General features: G+C 41.4%; 1 protein-coding gene and 1 long non-coding RNA gene across 6 annotated transcripts in view; one reads left to right on the top strand and one right to left on the bottom strand.

The window, feature by feature from the left end:
* The window catches only part of LOC149463348 (uncharacterized), a 903,925-nt gene that overhangs the window by 327,761 nt on the left and 557,012 nt on the right, over positions 1-19,152 (bottom strand). The gene's annotated exons all lie outside the window — the stretch shown is intronic.
* LOC149463351 (uncharacterized) overlaps positions 12,335-19,152 on the top strand; it is a 71,510-nt gene continuing 64,692 nt past the window's right edge. Inside the window, exon 1 of the long non-coding RNA XR_016312474.1 lies at positions 12,335-12,552. This is a non-coding gene — a long non-coding RNA (uncharacterized LOC149463351). The remainder of the gene's footprint in view (positions 12,553-19,152) is intronic.

Raw genomic sequence — 19,152 nt, 5'->3', positions numbered from 1 at the left:
GCTGAATCGCACAGTGTGCAGAAGTCGCCAACTGTTTGCAATAGCTAAAGACCTCCAAATTTCATGTGGCCTTCAGATTAGCACAACAACAGTACATAGAGAGCTTCATGAAATTGGTTTCCATGGCTGAGCAGCTGCATCCAAGCCTAAGTGGAATGCAAAGCATCATATGCTGGGATGCAATTAAAGTTCATGTGCATGTAAAGGCAGGCATCCCAATACTTTTGGCAATATAGTGTATGATTGTTCTGGGCTAAATGTAATACATGTTTTAGAAGATAATTCATTTTGATGTTGATAACTGATAATATATATACACACATGCATATAAACATACTCTGCATACAATATATACATTCTTACAATCCAAAAAAAGGGCTAAGGTTTATCCAAAAGGGGAGCACAGCATAGAGCAAAAAAGAAATACCCTACGTTTAGGCTTTCTTTATCTGATAATGAGTTGCCCAATAATAGATGAGTCACTAACTCATTAACTGGTGTGATTTCAACTTGAGCTACTGAGGTCTGTAAATATCAGGGTTTTTACAGTAAAGGAGCTAGAGAGATAGTGAATGACATGACGAAAGAACCCTAAGGTTAGGTTTGCATATGTGTGGATTGAGTTTGCATTGGCTGCTGTAATTGTGGAAAAACACAAGGAAAAAGTCCCTGCACCTTTTTAAAATCACAGCCACACAGAAATTGCATGGTGCTTCTGCACCATGCGATTTCCAGCAACTGAAAACATCCTGCGTTTTCAGATTTGTGGGGGTGCCATTAACTGCCTCCCACCCAGCCTACAGGTAATGATGGCCGAGTGGGAGCGCTGTTATCCTGGATGGATGTCATATGAAATCCTCCTAGGATTTCTCCTCACATGCACCCCACAGGTTGCACTGCAGCACAATCTGTCACTGGACACAGCGGATGACAGATAAGTGTACCCTGAAGCTGCCCATACCATGTGATCGCTGTGACCAATCACAGCCAATCACATATCAATTGTACACAACGAACGGCTACTATTCATAGCCATTCATTGTGTACTATTGTGTTGATCTCTGTGATTTGTCATAGTGATCATATGGTACAGACAGGGCAAATCACAACCCATCTGCACTGTGGCTGTGGCCAATCACAAATAATCACAATAGTACACACTAAATTAATGGATTTCATTCATTAAAAATGGTTGCTTTCAACAGTGATTATCACTGTTATAAGCAATCATAGTGTGTAAAAAAGAGTAGTACAGTGTTGCTATGGTAACACTGTATTGCTCTGGTCACAGTATGTAACATAATCATAAAAAAAATAAAAAACATAACTGAAAAAAAGTAAAAAAATTTGAAAATTTTTTTTTAATTTTTTTGCATACTGTCAATAGTCAATGTCCCTGATCAATACCACACTAGTTATATGATAATGTTGTACTGCACTGGTGACAGTATGTACAATTTTTTTTAATTTTCCCAAAAATTATGACGAAAAACTACAACTTCAAAAAGGAGTCATTTGGGGAGTATTTGTACTGTTCTCAGATCCTCAAGAAATGAGGCCGTCAGTACATCAGGATTGATTGATTTTCAGGTATACAGTATATACTATGGTTTGTAGACTCTATAACATTCCTACAGACTAAATTATATACACTGATTTGGATTATTTGTACCAACAAAATGTAACAGAAAACAATTTGGCCTAAATTTACAAAGAAACATTATATATTTGCAAAATTTTATAACGGAAACAAAGAAAAACACAATTTAAAACAAATAAAATGAACTTCTTTTTAATTTCTTTAGCAAAACATGAAAAAAAAACCTAGTGGTGACTAAATATAAACAAAATGAAGCTTTATTTGTGTGAAAACATTTTAAAATTCAATTTGGGTTACATGACCGAGAAATTGTAATTCAAAGTGTGACAGTGCCGAAAGCTGAAAATTGGCTTCGGCAGGAAGGGGGTGAAAATGTCTGGTATTGAAGTGATTAAGAATGAATGGCACCCCCCTTGTTTGCAAAAGAGCAACCCTTTTTGGCTGAAACCACCTGCAACAGTGTAAACCTAGCCTAAAGCTTGACTTGCTGACTGGATAGAAGACAACATAATATTTATATGTAGCACTCTCTAGTGTGCTACTAATGTTAGTGTAGGTACTTTTATTGTGTATGGCTCAAGGTAGCTGTGTGAGTCTGTAATTAGGTTGGATTACTGAAAGTCAGGCTGGATGACTTAGTAGATTGGGATTCTATCGCCTTCACCTGGTTCTGGGAGTCTAACCAATCCCAGGGTGAAAGCCCTGCTAGAGTGGTGAGGCCAACCCATAAATTTGGGAGAGTCAGGTCGTGTTGAAAATGGAGTACTGAGGAGGCTGTCGGTGGCCTAGGAGGGTCCCTTAGGTCTGGGGGGGTGCTGGCCTCCACGCTGGGCTTGGGCTGGCTCAGTAGGATCAAGGCCTGGGAGCAGTGGGAGCAAGGAGGATAAAGTGAGTACCTAAGCACACCCAGGGATTCACAAGTGGAAGGACTGCCATGTGTAGCAAGCTTTCAAATGACAGTTTTGTGGTCAAATCTTTATCCTTGTCCTGGGTGATCTTCAGAGCAGCCAGGAGGGCTGGTAGTGTCTGCAGGCACTAATTTCCCCTAATAAAATAACAAAAACCAAGCTCATGGACTGTTCACTAACTGTGGATGTGAGTGTAGATAATACGTGTTGCATGGCTGTACGGAGGATCCAGAAACACAGCGGCCCTCAAGAGGGTAGCACTATACATATGCAATGATTCATATTATCTGTGTTAAAATATGTATTTTTTTAATAATAAGAAAGAAAAGATTTATTCCCTTTGGATAAAATTGGACATGCAGTGGAACTACACTGCATTTGAGCATCACAAAGCAAAAACTCTGTTTAATTAATCTTTAATTTGCAAAGAAAACTCACCCATTCATCCATGAAACCCCCCCCCCCCCCCTAGCATTTCTGGCCATGGCCACCTTGAGTAAGGGCAGATGATTCATGTAGCATTGGCTTCCTGAAATCCATCTGCCCTTAGTTCAGGCATACAAGCAGGAGGGTGTGCTTAGCTGAGAAAACTCCTCCTCCCCTCCTGAAGACTCCCGGGACGTATGACATAATTTGCCTAGGCAAGAAATCAGGAAGTAACTGAAGAAATTAAAAAATAAAAGTTTAAAATAAGTAAATATGATATGTTTTCTTATCTATATACTAATGCTCACAGCATAAGGATTAAAAATAGTCAATGTTGATTGAGAGAGTGACGTTCCGCTTTACGGACAGACTAAGTAAACCATTCTAATGTAAATAACCCTGGAATCCTCATCTTGCAGTTCCTATAAGTGAAATTTTGATAGCAAAAACATTGTTGACTTGGTTTTCATATACTATATTGCCAAACATCTTGGGAAACCTGCCTTTACACGCACATGAACTTTAATGGCATCCCACTCTTAGTCCGTAGGGTTCAATATTGAGTTGGCCCACCCTTTGCAGCTATAACAGCTTCAACTCTTCTGGGAAGGCTGTCCACAAGATTTAGGAGTGTGCCTATGGGAATGTTTGACCATTCTTCCAGAAGTGCATTTGTGAGGTCAGGCACTGATGTCAGACGTGAAGGCCTGGCTTGCAGTCTCCATTCTAATTCATCCCAAAGGTGTTCTATCGGGTTCAGGTCAGGACTGAGTGCAGGCCAGTCAAGTTCCTCCATCCCAAACTTGCTCATCCATGTTTTTATGGACCTTGCTGTGTGCATTGGTGAGCAGTCATGTTGGAACAGGAAGGGGCCATCCCCAAACTGTTCCCACAAAGTTGGGAGCATGAAATTGGCCAAAATATCTTGGTATGCTTAAATTAGTTCCCACGGGAACTAAGGGGCCAAGCCCAACCTCTGAAAAGCAACCCCACACCATAACCCCTCTCCACCAAACTTTACACTTGGCACAATGCAGTCAGACAAGTACCATTCTCCTGGCAACCACCAAACCCAGACACATGCATCGGATGTTTTTTAATACATTCTGAAATCTTTAGGCATTTTTCATGTTAGGCTGATGTAAATGAATGTGGTTAAAATAAATTTAAAGCCAACTTTTTCGGATGGGGAAGGGTTAAAACCCACGCTATGCCCCTATGTGGACATTTTCGTTCACTTCTACAGTAATAAACATCTGACAAAATGTGAGGCAAAATCTCCCCAAAGCAGAGACAATAATCTTTTAGACAACTGTGAGTGGAACAACAGAAAATTCTCCTCTATTGCAGTTCAGGTGATAACTCAAAATTTGTATCTCCCATCATATTATGTCCCATTGACAGAGAGGGTGAATCTTCCAAACAAGAACACAGACATAAATAAAAATCTCAAGGGAATAAATTCAAGAGGCACAGTAACTTTAAAACTTCTGGATACAGGGAAGGATAACAATCACAGCCCTTACTGGCTCTGGTTAGTAGGCTCACATGCAGGTGCCCACTGACCATTTGGAAACTCGGGCACTGCCCGAGGGCCCGGGGTCACTAGAGGGCCCCATGAGATGCCCCTGATACCTTTTTCATAGGTTTTTTTGAGTTTGGGCAAGGATACAGGGGCCCCATGATCCCCTATTGCCTGGGGGCCCCATGAGTTGTCAGTCTGCCCCTGCTCACATGCAATCAATTCTACCCTCCAATTGGCATTTATGAAGGTTACTCAGAACTTAATCCAAAAGAAGGAGCACCAAACCAAATTCATAAGAGAGTCCAAAAAAAGTGCTGTTGAGTCATACAACAGCAAATGCATTTTGGAGGAAAAACTTTCTCCCCTTCATCAGGGCTTAGTAATGTTTGCTAATGTTTGAATGAACTTAGAGAAGCAGATTCCAGAGACATCTTAGGACCGATTCACACCTAAATCACACAGTAACCCAGTCTCATTGAGGTGTGATTTTCAGCGCATTAGTCTGAATGGCCTGAAATCGCACTGTATCGCACACAAAAGAAATTCAATAGCTACTTTTCAAACATGCACTGCCACAAATCACATGGTACTGCAGTACCTTGCTATCTTGTGCAGGCACACACACTAGATTTGCAAACTGCATTTGATTTGTCATTGGGAATATATTGACACCAAGAGCAAATCGCACACCCAGTGCATTTTGACCGTGGTGAGGGAAACGCCATGGAAAGCAGGTTTCCCACACCACGTTCTAGTTTGGCCAAGCCTATAAATGTACTGCTTGCAAAGAAATCAGGTGGGACAAAATTATGCCAGTGAAACAATTACAACAAACCCCATTCACTGGTATATTCTGCCCCATCTGATTCCTATGCAAGCAGTATGTTTTAAAAAAAGTGATGTAAATAGGCTCTTAGATTGTTCAAACTGGAATAAATGCCCAAATCTGAGATTTTTCCTGTCCTTTCTTCTGGTGACAATTTTGAATTTTCCATCACATTAAGCCCAAATGGCAGTGGTCCCAGGGACAAATACAGAGTGTGACAGTAATGGGGCCACAGACAGTAATAAAAACCCGACAGTATTGGACATGGTATTGCACAGAGTGGCACTGAAGATCTTGCTCTTCTCAGTGTGCTACCATAGAAAGCCGTTTGCTATGGGGGTGAACTTCTGGGCTCATTCTCAAACCAGGCTGTGTGTAATGGCTCACGCTACTCTTGTCCAAGCTTGTGAGAGCAGAGAGAAGGGAGAGAAGAAATGCATCTGAGCACAATGCTAGATCCATACAGCAGTCAGGTAAGCATTTAAGGGGGGAGGGGTACACAGAACGTGGTAGAATGTTTTTTACCTTAATGCAGGAAATTAAGGTAAAAATGATATTACCTTTAGAGCCACTTAAACAAGTGTTCAAAAATGATCAAAAAAGTTAAACATAGAATAAAAGTTTTCACATCTAAAGAGCCTGCAATTGAAAAGTTAAGCCAAACTCAGGCAGAGGTTTGAAAGATCTGGCAAGATCAAATGATGAATAACATATAAAGTTTGGATGAGCATTCTTGTGCAATTTCCTGTCACCCACATTTGTTGCCAACCAGTATTGGTGTCCAATAATAAGCCCGATTACAGCTAGGCCTGGGAGACATGACAGAGCGAGTCCTCATCTTGCATTAATTGTTCGTATTGAAACTATGCCACATCTCTTCAAGCTAGATGTTGCTTAGTATCCCTTTGATATGATAATGACATACTTCTTAGCAGATGAATATGCAAATTAAAGGCAGTAATTTGGTGGCATGCACCTGCTGACACTGTACTAGTATGCTAGTGCGTTGTGCTGAACACTGCAACTGCACAAAAGCATCACAGAGGTAAATGAAATTCTAATGTTGTATACATAGTACAGATGCTTCCACTCTTCTCAAAATTTTGACTTTTAAAGAATCTGCTGCTGGAGTCTCCATTTCACTGCATGTAATTAGCGGACGCTTATGTGTCAGATTTCATTTCTTTCTTTCCTCTCTGGGTGATGTAAATTTTAGCCTTTTAAAGAAAGGCAGATAATTTCACTGCTAATGCAAGGCTATAATTGACAAAAAATGCTCTATGCAGTAAGGAGTTGCCAAGGAAGAAATAAAGAGAAGGTAATGAGAACACCAAAAGGAAGTGTTGTTAATAGTTACAGAAAATGCATAAATGGGCACTTCGTACACAGTAACAATCCATTTTTGGGCACACATTTCCTCCTGCACTGTTTTTCTCTCTTTAGCTGTCACAGTTTTTAGCCTAATATAGATTAAACCTGTATAACATAATTTATCATCCCCATACTGTCAATATGTCAGTTTAGGCAGATTCCTCAAGGGGTTGCGTGTCTGAAAGGATCTGTGGCGTGGGGTTTGAGGTTCCATTACATGATCAGCCTCGCTTTAATGAATTACCAAAATTCACTGAAGCTTGCACAATCTATGCATATGGCTCAACAGTAGGTGTAAAGACATTTTTGCTCAACTCGGCTTATGTTCACATACAAGCTAGCATGCTTTATATAAAAGGAATTCTTTAAAGCCTTAGTTCAACACTATACAGAAAAGACATGCCCTAATTTAGCAAATACCATGTTACATTAAAAATATTAACAATTAATCCACAAGGTCAGTTGCTTTAAATGTCTATCTTACTGCCCTACACAAAAGGTAGGGGTTGATTTTGGAGAATAGCTCTACCACATCTGTATTGTACAGCTTCCATACATAAGGAATACCTCTCAATAACATTTTTTTACCCAGAACACGAGATGTTTATGTAATTTATTGAAAGAAGTATTTTTTTTTAACCAAGAATAATAATAGTTAAAGGTCTAGGTCCAGTGGCTTGGCTGAAAAATCTAATTACACAGATGTGTAAAAGCATAGAAATTAGCCCAGTCTGGGCGGCAGTGGAGGAACTACCAGGCTCAAAAAGGTAGCACTTGCAACCGAACCCTGGTGTTCCGCCACTGGGGGACTTGCTGCTTGAATGTTCTTCTAGTTATGCAGTGGCGATGATAGGAGAGTTTTACTATCACTGCCATAGTAAGCGCACAGCCTCCAATCACCCAGACTCTCTGCCTATATAGTTCACAGTTGCAGGCAGATGGGGCAAGGCCATCAGGGGGCGGGAACTGGAAGAGAGTCAGCTGATCCAGTTAAGTGAAGGGGGAGGAGCTGGAGGAAGTCTCTACTGTGTGAGGAGATCCCATCTTGGGATAGTCACCTGGAGACATAGAGGGAGCCACAGAGACAGGGGGAGTCGACACTGAAAGCAAGTGAGTGCCACTGTTCCCATTCCCCCATATCAGCACTGCCACTGGACCCAATCCCCTCCACCACCTCTGCCACTGTTCCCATTCCCCCCACCCTCAGCACTGTCACTTATCCCATCAACTCCCCAGCACTGCCACTGATCACCCCCCAAAACTGTCACTGAATCCATCCTCCCACCACCGCTGCCACTGATCCCTTCTGTCCATTCATTCTTGCTGCTGAGGCTGCAGGGATTGAGATTGTCGGCTGTATTCAATCTCCTTTCTGTGTCTCAAAGGCAGAGGCGGACTGACAACTCATGGGGCCCCCGGGCAATAGGGGATCATGGGGCCCCTGTGTCCTTGCCCAAACTCAGAAAAGCCTATGAAAAAGGTACCAGGGGCATCTCATGGGGCCCCCTACTGACCCCGGGCCCTCGGGCAGTGCCCGAGTTTCTAAATGGTCAGTCCGCCCCTGCTCAAAGGTGAAACATCAGGGGTCTGTTTAGACCCCTGATATTTCACCAAAGCCCCCAGCAGGGCTGCTAAAAAATATATACAAAATAGTAAAAAATAACATTGTAAAAAAAAAATAAAATGGTCAAAATAATTAAAAAATAAAATAACAAAAAGAAAAAACTACTGACACTAGTGGCAGAACTACCAGTGTTGCAAAGGTTGCACTTGTGACCGGACCCTGGTATTCCGCCACCTTAGGGGGGGGCAAGACAGCAGGAAGGGGGCCCACTGCAGAACATATGAAAGGTTACTGCTGCGGGACTGTAATATAGGGCCCCATGACAGGAGTAAAGGGCCCCTGAATCAATGGTAAAGACGACCCTTCATGGTTTCTTGCACTGGGGCCCTGAAGATTCTATTTACGCCTCTGCTGGGTGGTATCCTAATCCTCACAGATTGTGCAACATCACTACTAGATATAATGACTGGGCACACTATAAAAGAATGCTCATCTAACACCCACCATTGCTGGATATAGGGGATATAATCTACAGGAAACGTCTCCACGTGTATGTATATTTCCTCCAACAGTGTAAAACCATCCAAACTAATTTAGGCACTATAAAAAATTAAAATGTCAGGTAATTTATAATTGTGCCTTACTGCCATTTAACGTGGGGTTTCATGTTTTTTTTTCTCTGAATAGTAACACAATAAGGCCAAATTAAACTGTAAATGATAGGGCCCTCTGGCAACATATCTCTGTGGTACCTGGCATATTGGGATGGTGTCCCATGGTATATATTGCATACCTATTCTCATCCCTGGAATCTAACATAACAGCTCTCTTCACAATAGTGGGCCAAAATTGTCCTTTTATTACATGATGGTCAGCACAGAAATATCCCTTTTATTGCAGTAGTGGTAATTAAAATGTGGCCCGCTGTTATAACATGATGGGTAGTGTAAAGGTTCCTGTTATTGTTTGGTGGACATTGCAATCACAACCATGGTATACATTAGTAGCTTGTGCAAACACTCAGTTGGCATACACTGGCGGTCAGTACAAATACAGATAAATAATGCCCTGGCCTCAGAGGTCAGTAAAAGAAAAAAAATCCCTGATATCGATAATTAGTAATAACGTCTTCACCATTGGTAGTCAATAATGGGGAAAATGCCCTGGCATTGAAGGTCAGCAGGAGGAAGAAATGCCATGATGTTAGTGGTGAGGGGAAAGAAGAATGCCCCAGTGTTGGTGTTAAGTGGGAGCAAGAAAAACCTAATGTTTGGTGGACAGTAGGAGGAAGAATGCTCTGGCATAAGTGGTCACTAGAAGGTGTTGATGTCAGGGGGAGGAAAAAAAAGGGGCTTTCAAGTATCTATTCTAAGGAGCTCTGGATAGGGCTGGAGGGCTCTGTTGGGGGAGGGGGGACAGGGGGGGAAACTTTGGATGGGAATAGGTGTTACTGTGGGATGATGGGGATTTTGGACAGCATTAGAGGACTCTTCAGCAGACTAGTTGGCTCTGTAGGGGATGAGAGTTCCAGAGGGAGCTGGAGAGAAATGTGGGTGATGAGGGCTCTGGAGGGGGCTGGAGGCATTGCAGTGGCACTGTGGGAGACTGGAAAGCACTAGGGAAGGTTGGGGGGCATTTTAAGGCGTTTTTTTTTCATGTTGGGGCACTTGGGATCTGCAGCAGGTTGAAGGGCACTGTGGAATGTTGTTGGAGGGGGCTAAATTGAACTTGGGGTTCTCAGGCTCCCTGGAGGGACTATGTGACCTTGGAGGGCACTATGGGGGTCACTGTGGAAGTTAGGAGATCATCATCTGGCTATAGGCTCTCAGGGGGCTAAAAGGGCACCATGGGGCAGCAGATATTCCATCCTCCCTTTTGCAACTTTCTTCAGACTTTCTATCATTATTGGTGTCCACTGGGAAGTGAAACTTCTAACTCTCTCCAACCATAAGAAAGATCACATGACCAGGGAGAGGAAGGGTGGGAATTCACCACTCCATAGTGGGCACACATACTGATGGCAGGTATACTGCTGTTCTGCATTGAGGACAGAATTGATCTATAATGCCCACTTGTGAAGACTAATGGAGTCTGGTGCTGGAATGCTCATGGTCTGAAGAGCAGGGGACATTTCAGCTGTCCTATGAAATTCCACTTTCCAATTGGGGCCCCTAACTTAAAAAAAGTTATTATTACCTAAGGAAAAGATTGTGCTGCGCTTTTCAAAATACCCTTCTTTCTTTGAAATACATTGTGCATGGAAAGATAGCAGCGCTGTTTCTAATGTGCCAATTCTGCCTTTTGTTTTAAATAAAAGGCAGTAGTTAAAGGCCCCTTTCCCCCCTTAGAGTACTCCTGTGGTCATATAAGGTGCTCTATATGGTCAATTTGACAGTTGGAAAATAAGAAGTCAACAATAGCTTAAAAAATAATTACATAATAAAAAAAAACAATATGATAATTAGTATGGGTACGATTGGTACTAAAATATCAGCAGTTAACAACCCACTTTTCATTGGGGTGGATTTACTAAAGGCAAATAGACTATGCACTTGGCAAGTGCAGTTGCACTCATTTTCCTTAGTAAATGTAAAAGTGGTAAGCTTCACGCTGTAAAGAATACCTCGCCCCCCAAAAAAACATTTTTGCTTTCTCATGATTAAATGATGGAAATCAGCAGAACTTTACCACAATTACTAAGCTTGGGGGAAATGAGTGAAACTGCACCTGCAAAGTGCACAGTCTATTTGCCTTTAGCTACATAAAAAGACTGCACCTCTCTTTTGGGGGTTTAGGGAAATGGTCCTCCCCAAACAGGATATTATGTTAAATTGGTAGGTAAATAAGAGAACCAGGGCCTTCGCTAAGTGGAAAAGTGGGTTTAATAATATAGCTGGTAGTGCCTCCACCTAGGACAGGGCCTCTGTGAACAGAGGGGATTTTTTTACTGTGAAATTACCTAGTAATCTAATCAAAGTATTTGGAAGCAGATGAACTACTGAAACCAGCATAGAACATTAACTATACGCATGTAAACGCACAACAGTATAAAAATAATACAAGATTCATATAAGAAGAGATTAATAACAGTACATACTGTACAAACAGGTACTATCAGTAAAGGGCCCGATAGGGGTCCTAGTGAAACTGTGCACATATAACTGGGTATGTATAGTTATTTATAGAGATATCTCCAAATGAATGCTGCAGCAAGGTCCCATTGAAGGGGCTCCTGAGGCTGATGAAGTGTCTGTTTTTGTGTCAGAGACCTGAAGACAAGATCTGCAGTGATGAGGAGACCCTCCAGCTATTACCCAACCAGTTCGGAATGCAGTCCTAGTTATCTGGCAATAATTCACTCTTCTAATCTAGTATTTGTAGCATGGACAGGACATGTGGCTGAGACCAGGAGTCAGGAAGTAACATACATAATTTTACATTACAATGTGATACCAGCAGCTGGCAGTAGAGGACAGTAGATCGCTAAACCACTTTCTCCCCACTAGTATGAAAAGCATTTTTAAGGGGGTGTAAACAGCAATGAGAAGAGGAATAAGACCCTGGGATGTCATGTGTCAAGTCTGAAGAGCACAGTAAAAAAGGGTATGTATAAACAGATGGAGCTCTGCTTTAAGATATATGGCTTTATTTTTTTTAAGTGTACTGGGCATGGTAGGATTTCTTCATAAATGCTAATATTCTTTCAGTTCACAGATGGGGGTATACTATCATATGTAAATAATAAAAATATGCTGATAAGATTTATTTATGTTAGTAAATAAAACTGGTTTGTCAGAGATTAACATGTCAAGATAAGTGAAAAGATTGATGCAGAGTGAATACTAAGCAGAATTAGTTCTACAGAGCACACCCTACTGCAGGAAACAGATGAAAGGAAACATTTCTGTGGACAATATATGTAATCTGCTCCCAACAAGCAAATCCTTACAAGTCTGCCAAAGATTTGGAGTCTGCAGTGCTTAGGCTCACTGAATATTTTCTAAATTGTCTCAGGTATCATGGCATTTTTAAAGCAGAGACTGCAACTATTTGAAGTTCCTGAAATAACTGGATTTAAAAGAAAAGTGTTTCATTAACATGGAGAAAATGTACAATCTGTAAACAAGCTGACATCATTGTTTTATCTAAAAGGACTTTGGAGGGTGCATGTACTAAATTGAACATGGGAGAAGCTGGACCAGGAAGTGGCTCGTCATGCATCACAAAACTATTGCATTTGACTTTCAACTGCTGCAGTTTGGTGGTAGCAGTTAATAAAAACATACAGATTATCCTAGTTCCAAACCCACCAAAACCTACAGTGGAACCAGGGTAAGTAATATAATCAATAAATATTCTGTAGTATAAAACTCCTTCCATTTTCTCAAAGTCTTAATTTTTATAGATAGAAATCATGTGGATCTGGTAGCATTTTATCTAATCCTGTTACATAATAAACATTATAGTCCGTTTTAAATTGATCTAGGTCACACCCGATTCCAAATCTAGTTTTTGTATTTCTAGCGCTCTTTTTTATTTTCTACATAATCCCATAGTTGAATATAGACTGGTGTCCACCAAACTGAGGTTCTCACAACTCCAAGTATTTTAATGTTAAAAAAGCTTAATTTACCAAACATTTATACTAGCCTTGGATATATTTAAACATTCTTTTTTTGGTGTGGGGGGAGCAAAAATCAATCCTTGTAGTACATCACTGATAATTTTAGTACATTTTGAATATGTTGTGTTTGTTGTCAACTCTGGGTTTGTCTTGGCACACACAGTCTCTCTTTATCCTTGCTTTCTCTACTTCTCTACCAGGATATCATGAGGAACAGCATTTAACACTTTAGCAAAATCCAAATGTATCTATCAACAGCACTATAAGCATTCAAATTTAAACCTAATTTAAAAGCTGTTATAAAGACTTTTTTTTCTACAATAACAAACATGTTATATTTACCTGTGTGCTCCTCTGCTCTGGTCCCCTGCCAGCTCTCTGTGCTCCTCCTGTTCTCTATGTGCCACAATAGGAAGCCGTTTCCCATGATGGCACACCTGCAGGCTTGTCCCCGAGCTGAGCTGTGTGCCTCTATTGATACACACAGTGCAGCTCAGCCCTGGCCCCTGCTCACTGCTCACAGGGCTTAATGACACTTTGAAGAACTAGACACTGCTCTTTCCTCTCTCCCTACTTCATGCATGCCTACAATTTCATCACCGCTGTCTGCCCCCCCCCACCAGATATGCTGAGTGCTCACATAATGTTTATCCTGAAACTGATAAGAATCCCACTCAGTTTGGTAACTATAGACCCATTGCCCTCTTGAACATTGTTCTAAAACTGTTCTCGGAGATTATAGCGAATAAGTTGCTTCCTCACATTCCTTGCATTGTTCAGAAAAGCAGGTAGTTTTTTTCTATATCCAATCAAGCAGGCCCTTGCATTACATCAGGGGTGTCCCATGGACTGCATGTGGCCGGAGTCCAGTTGAAGGAATGCTGAGGTAACCAGGCAAATGCAGGAATTGAAAAAGCTTTCTAATAAATTTACCAAGGGCTAAGGAAAAGAAAAAGAGAGCAAGAGATAGCACCACATGGCATGGGGTCGCATGGAGAAGGGTTGTGTTAAAGTTCCATTCCCATCAAGAACACTATAATTGAGCTTATAATTGAGTTACCCAGCATAGAAGAATATCACAAAGAAATTAGGCCCTGGTTTGCTGGACAAGAACTACATTTGGACTTAAATGGTGTCATGGTTGTGGTCCAGTTGTGATTTTTCTATGAATACTACACTATGGGCGTCCTTCCCTGACTCCCTGAGAGGAGTACCTTTTTGCAGAGTCCTTTACTGAGAATTCAGGTTTTTACCAAGAGGAGGAAGACCCCCTGTAAGCAGGTGACCCCTTCCGACCATTCAGCTGTAGGAGACCTCTGGCTACCTGGATCTTTTTTGGATAAGCTCCGCATCTTTAAGGGAGGATCAACCCATTTTGACCAGACCAGTTTTCTCATTGATTGAGGATCCATGAGCTTTGATGCATACTGCTTACTTATATCTGTCTTCTGGTGAGTGCGCATTTCTGCTTTTCTTCACGGATCACCACCATTGATTTCTACTTGTCATCTGGCACATTTTTATGAATTAGACTTATAGTGGACATTTTTCAGACTTTTATTATTTGGCGCTGCACTTTTGTTGCTATTACTCTGTTTAAGTATATATTGGTTATTTAGAGTGCATAGCTGCTTTTTTGGATTAGTGCTCACTTTTTTATTATATACATAAGGTAGGTTTTGTTCCCAGGAGAGAAGCTGGGGGCAAAATCATAAAGGTCATTGACTTGATACACTCCACCTGATTAAAGACAAGATCTCTTATGCTTTTATCCATCAATGCAGAGAAAGCTTTTGAACATGTGGACTGGCAATTTCTGCAGTCCACTTCAGTTTGTGACATCATACAATGGAATGGATTTCTGCACTTTATTCTTCACCCATGGCTGCTGTGGTCAGTGAAACCAGATCACAATGTTTCCCCTTAACTAACCAGACTTGGCAAGGGTGTCCTCTGTTCCCTCTATTTTTTATTTTGACCCTTGAATCTTCAGCTCTGTGTATACAATGGGCATGGTATTGACACAGCCCCAATGATCTACATTGGTTTACAGCTGATATGATCCAAAAATATTTAGACAGAATAAAGGTGAATAAAGCACCTGGACCAGATGGTCATTAAAGAATTGAACTTCAATTCCATTATTTCTAATTTTTAGGGACTCTTTAATGACTGGCATAGTACCACTGGATTGGCGTAAGGCCAATGTGGTGCCAATATTTAAAAAAGGATCAAAATATCTACCAAGTAATTATAGGCCTGTTAGTTTAACTTCTATAGTTGGGAAGATACTAGAGAGTTTAATAAAAGACCACATTAAGCAACAGACAGCATGGATTCATGAAAGACAGAAGTTGTCAAACAAATCTGATTTCTTTATAAGAAGGTGAGCAAACCCTTGGACAGAGGGGTGGCTGTGGATGTTGTATACTTGGATTTTGCAAAAGCATTTGACACAGTTCCCCACACACGGCTAATGTGTAAGGTAAAGTCTACAGGCTTGGAAAAATCGGTATGTAAATGGATAGAAAACTGGCTAAAAGTTTGCATTCAGAGAGTAGTGGTTAATGATTCATACTCTGAATGGTCTAGGGTTGTTAGTGGTGTACCCCAATGTTTAGTGTTTTGACCGTTACTTTTTAATATATTTATAAACAACATAGGGTCTGGCATTAAAAATACAGTTTCAGTCTTTGCAGATGACACCAAGCTTTGCAGTGGAATAACGTCCTTACAGGATGTCTCCAACTTCCAAGCAAAACCTCAATGCACTGTTTAATTGGGCAACTGTGGCAAATGAGGTTTAATGTTGCTAAATGTAAGGTTATGCACTTGGGGGCTAAGAATATGCATGCATCATACGTACTAGGGGGAGTACAACTGGGGGAATCAATAGTGGAGATGGATGTGGCAGTTCTGGTAAATCATAAGCCTAATAATGGCATGCAATGCCAAGCTGCAGTTTCTAAAGTGAGAAAAATCCTCTCTTGTATTAAAAGAGGTATAGACTCCAGAGAGAGAGATATATCATTCTACCCCTGTACAACTCATTAGTAATACCTCATCTGGAATATACAGTTCAGGTTTGGGCACCAATTCACAAAATGAACATTGGGGAACTGGACTGGAGTGCAAAGAAGGGCAACCAAACTTATAAGAGGCTTGGAGGGGCTCAGCTTTGAAGAAAGGTTAGAGGAACTGAATTTATTCTCTCTTGAGAAGAGGAGATTAAGAGGGAATATGATCAACATGTATAAATACTGTACATCAGTGGTTCATATAGCGAACTCAGTGTAGAGTTATTCATCCTTAGGTCATCACAGAGGACAAGGGGGCACTCTTTAATCTTCAGCCAGAATAACTATGTAACTTTGAATCCTTCTTATGTAAGGTAAGATCTGGCTAATAAAGGGCTTTGACTTTCGACTCTAGAAGATCACTTCCTATGCTGATGATCTACTATTTTTCCTTACAGATTCTGAGTCTTCCCTACCTGTCTTATCAGACCTGGTTACACAGTATGAGAATTTCTCTAGATTTTCCATCAACTATTCGAAATATAAGCCCCTGAATGCTACTCTCTTTCTTGATAGAGAAACAAAATTGAAACAATCTTACCCGTTTCACTATGCCCCCTCTGCCCTTAAGTATCTAGGCACTAAATTACCCCATACCCATCCACAATGCATGAGGCCAATGTTAGTCTCATGGTAGCAAATTTGTTTGGATCTTTGAATGTGGCATGCATTAACACTCACTTGGTTTGGCCATTGTATCACTTTAAAATGACAATGCTGACTCAAACCTTATATTTAAAGCATTACCTATAAAAATGCCCAAATCTCTTTTTGTCTCCCTACACGCTATGTTGACAAAGTTCATTTGGAGTGGCAAAGAGGCCTGGACAAGACATTCTCTCTTTAGCCTTACCAAAAGAAATTGGGATATTTGGTTTCTTTACTTGGCGCAATACTATAAAGCCTTACATCTGTTTAGGGTAGTGACATGGTGTTTTCTGACACAGTCCAAACTGTGGGCATAGATCAAACAACAAGGCTCAGAAACTGTTTTCTGGCCAAGGTTATAGCTCAGATTTTCAGTCATCTTAGGAGGTAGGGTGTCAAACTGGCAGCCCTCCAGCTGTTGTGAAACTACAAGTCCCATCATGCTTCTGCCTTTGGAAGACATGCTTATAACTGTCAATTTTGCAATGCGTCATGGGACTTGTAGTTTGGCAACAGCTGGAGGGCTGCCAATTTGACACTCGTGTATTGTACAGTATGAAGCAATGTATTGTGCTCAGTGATTTAAGCTTCTAACCTAGGGAGACACATCCCCAGAGCCCCCTTTACCCTTTAATTCATTCAGTTAATTCATTCAATTAGGAGCCCTCTTACTTCTTAGCTGGTGATCAAGGAATTAACAAACAAGGTCCCTGCATATTTAGGGATTGTGTACATTACTTTTGTTCATGTCAAACCTTCTTTTATCCTTATACAAGTCAGTTGGTATGCAAAAGCAGCTTGCAACAGCTTGATGCAGTTTACTAGAAGATCAAAGATCAGATGCACCTGTGAAGTAACTCAAAAGCATCTCAGACCGAACTCAAATGCAAGCTTACTAGAAGATCAAAGATCAGATGCACCTGTGAAGTAACTCAAAAGCATCTCAGACCGAACTCAAATGCAAGCTTAAGGTGTCTGAGAGCATTCTGCATTTACCCATCAGGGTTTAGGGAGCCAGAATGGTATATCAGTAAAGAGGCGTCTCTAGGGTTGGTGTCACCCGGCGCGGTAAAACTTGGTGACACCCCCTCCGACAATCCCCGCAGAATGGATCGGATCTGTGGATTGAGCATAATGGATCGAACTCTGATCCATTATGCTCAATCTGCAGATCCGATCCATCCTGCAGGGATCGTTGGCTTTCTTTACAACTTACCTTTTCGTGGAGTGGGTCCAGTGTCACCACATATAGGTTACATGCCGACGATCCCCGCAGGATGGATCGGATCTTCGGATTGAGCATAATGGATTGGAGTCCGATCCATTATGCTCCCCAATCCGCAGATCCGATCCATCCCCCGGGGATCGTCGGCATGCAACCTATACTGGGTGACACCGGACCCCCTCCATAAAAGGTAAGATGTAAAGAAAGCCGACGATTGGATCCATCCTGCGGGGATCGTCAGCTTGCTTTACAACTTACCTTTTCGTGGAGAGGGTCCGGTGTCACCCCGTGTGGTTGGTGTCACCCAGAGCGTGCCGCACCTCCCGCACCTGCCTTGGGATGCCACTGCATCAGTCATTACTTGATAATTAATAGGCCTATTTTTATTAATTTTAAAATGGTAATAGAAAAATAGAAAAAAAGACTGGTTAGGGCCAGCAAGACCACAGGCAATTCACATTCATTTTAAGCCAGGATTCTCATAGGAATTGTAAATTAGCAAGTGGTGTTACTAATTTTTGCAAATATTTGTATGCAAAGAAATTGGCCTAAGAATGATAAATCATCCAAGCATTAAGGCTTGATCTAAGGGCAAAGGTGAAATGTTATGTGCAATGCAGTGTTCATACACAATAACACACGCATGTATACATACCAACTTAAAGTGATATTAAACGCTGTTTTTTTTAAAAAAAAAAGCAAACATGTTATACTTACCTGCTCTGTGCAATGGTTTTGCACAGAGCAACCCCGATCCTCCTCTTTTCAGGTCACTCGCCAGCGCTCCTGGCCCCTCCTTTCTGCCAAGTGCCCCCATAGCAAGCAGCTTGCTATGTGGGCACCCAAGCAGGTTTTGGCTGTCCATTTAGACACAGAGCATGGTTCAGCCCTGCTCCCAACTCTCTCCTCATTGGCTCACTGGCTGTGATTGACAGTAGCAGAAGCAAATTCACCTCCTTTGCTGTTTCAGCCAATGAGGAGAGAGAGACCATGGAGAGCCGCTGCTCATGTGCACATCGCTGGGTCAAGATTGTGTTCAGGTAAGTATTAAGGGGGCTGCACACACATAAAATGCATGAAAGTAAAACACCTTGAGCCTTTTTAACCTCTTTAAATTCACTTCTCTAGTGAATGCAAGTTGCAATGCACACACAGGGATCATCTCTGAGCACAGCGACATGCTTCTGTGCAGATTGTGCCTGCTCAGATGTTCTGTATGCTCTGATCTGATCAGCAGTTGGCACCTAACATCAAGGCACATCTGCCAAGACGCGCAAGCCTTAAGACTTAATTTAAAGCATGTAATGGCCTTTGTGGTTTAGTTCACGTCAAGTATTATCTCATTGGCGAATTATTAC

Source organism: Staurois parvus, unplaced genomic scaffold (genome assembly GCF_062004578.1).
Source record: "Staurois parvus isolate SC_StPar_1 unplaced genomic scaffold, SC_StPar_1.0 ptg000155l, whole genome shotgun sequence".
Taxonomy (NCBI): domain Eukaryota; kingdom Metazoa; phylum Chordata; class Amphibia; order Anura; family Ranidae; genus Staurois; species Staurois parvus.
Note: the sequence above shows the minus strand (reverse complement) of the source record. Positions and strands in the feature narration are given on the sequence as shown.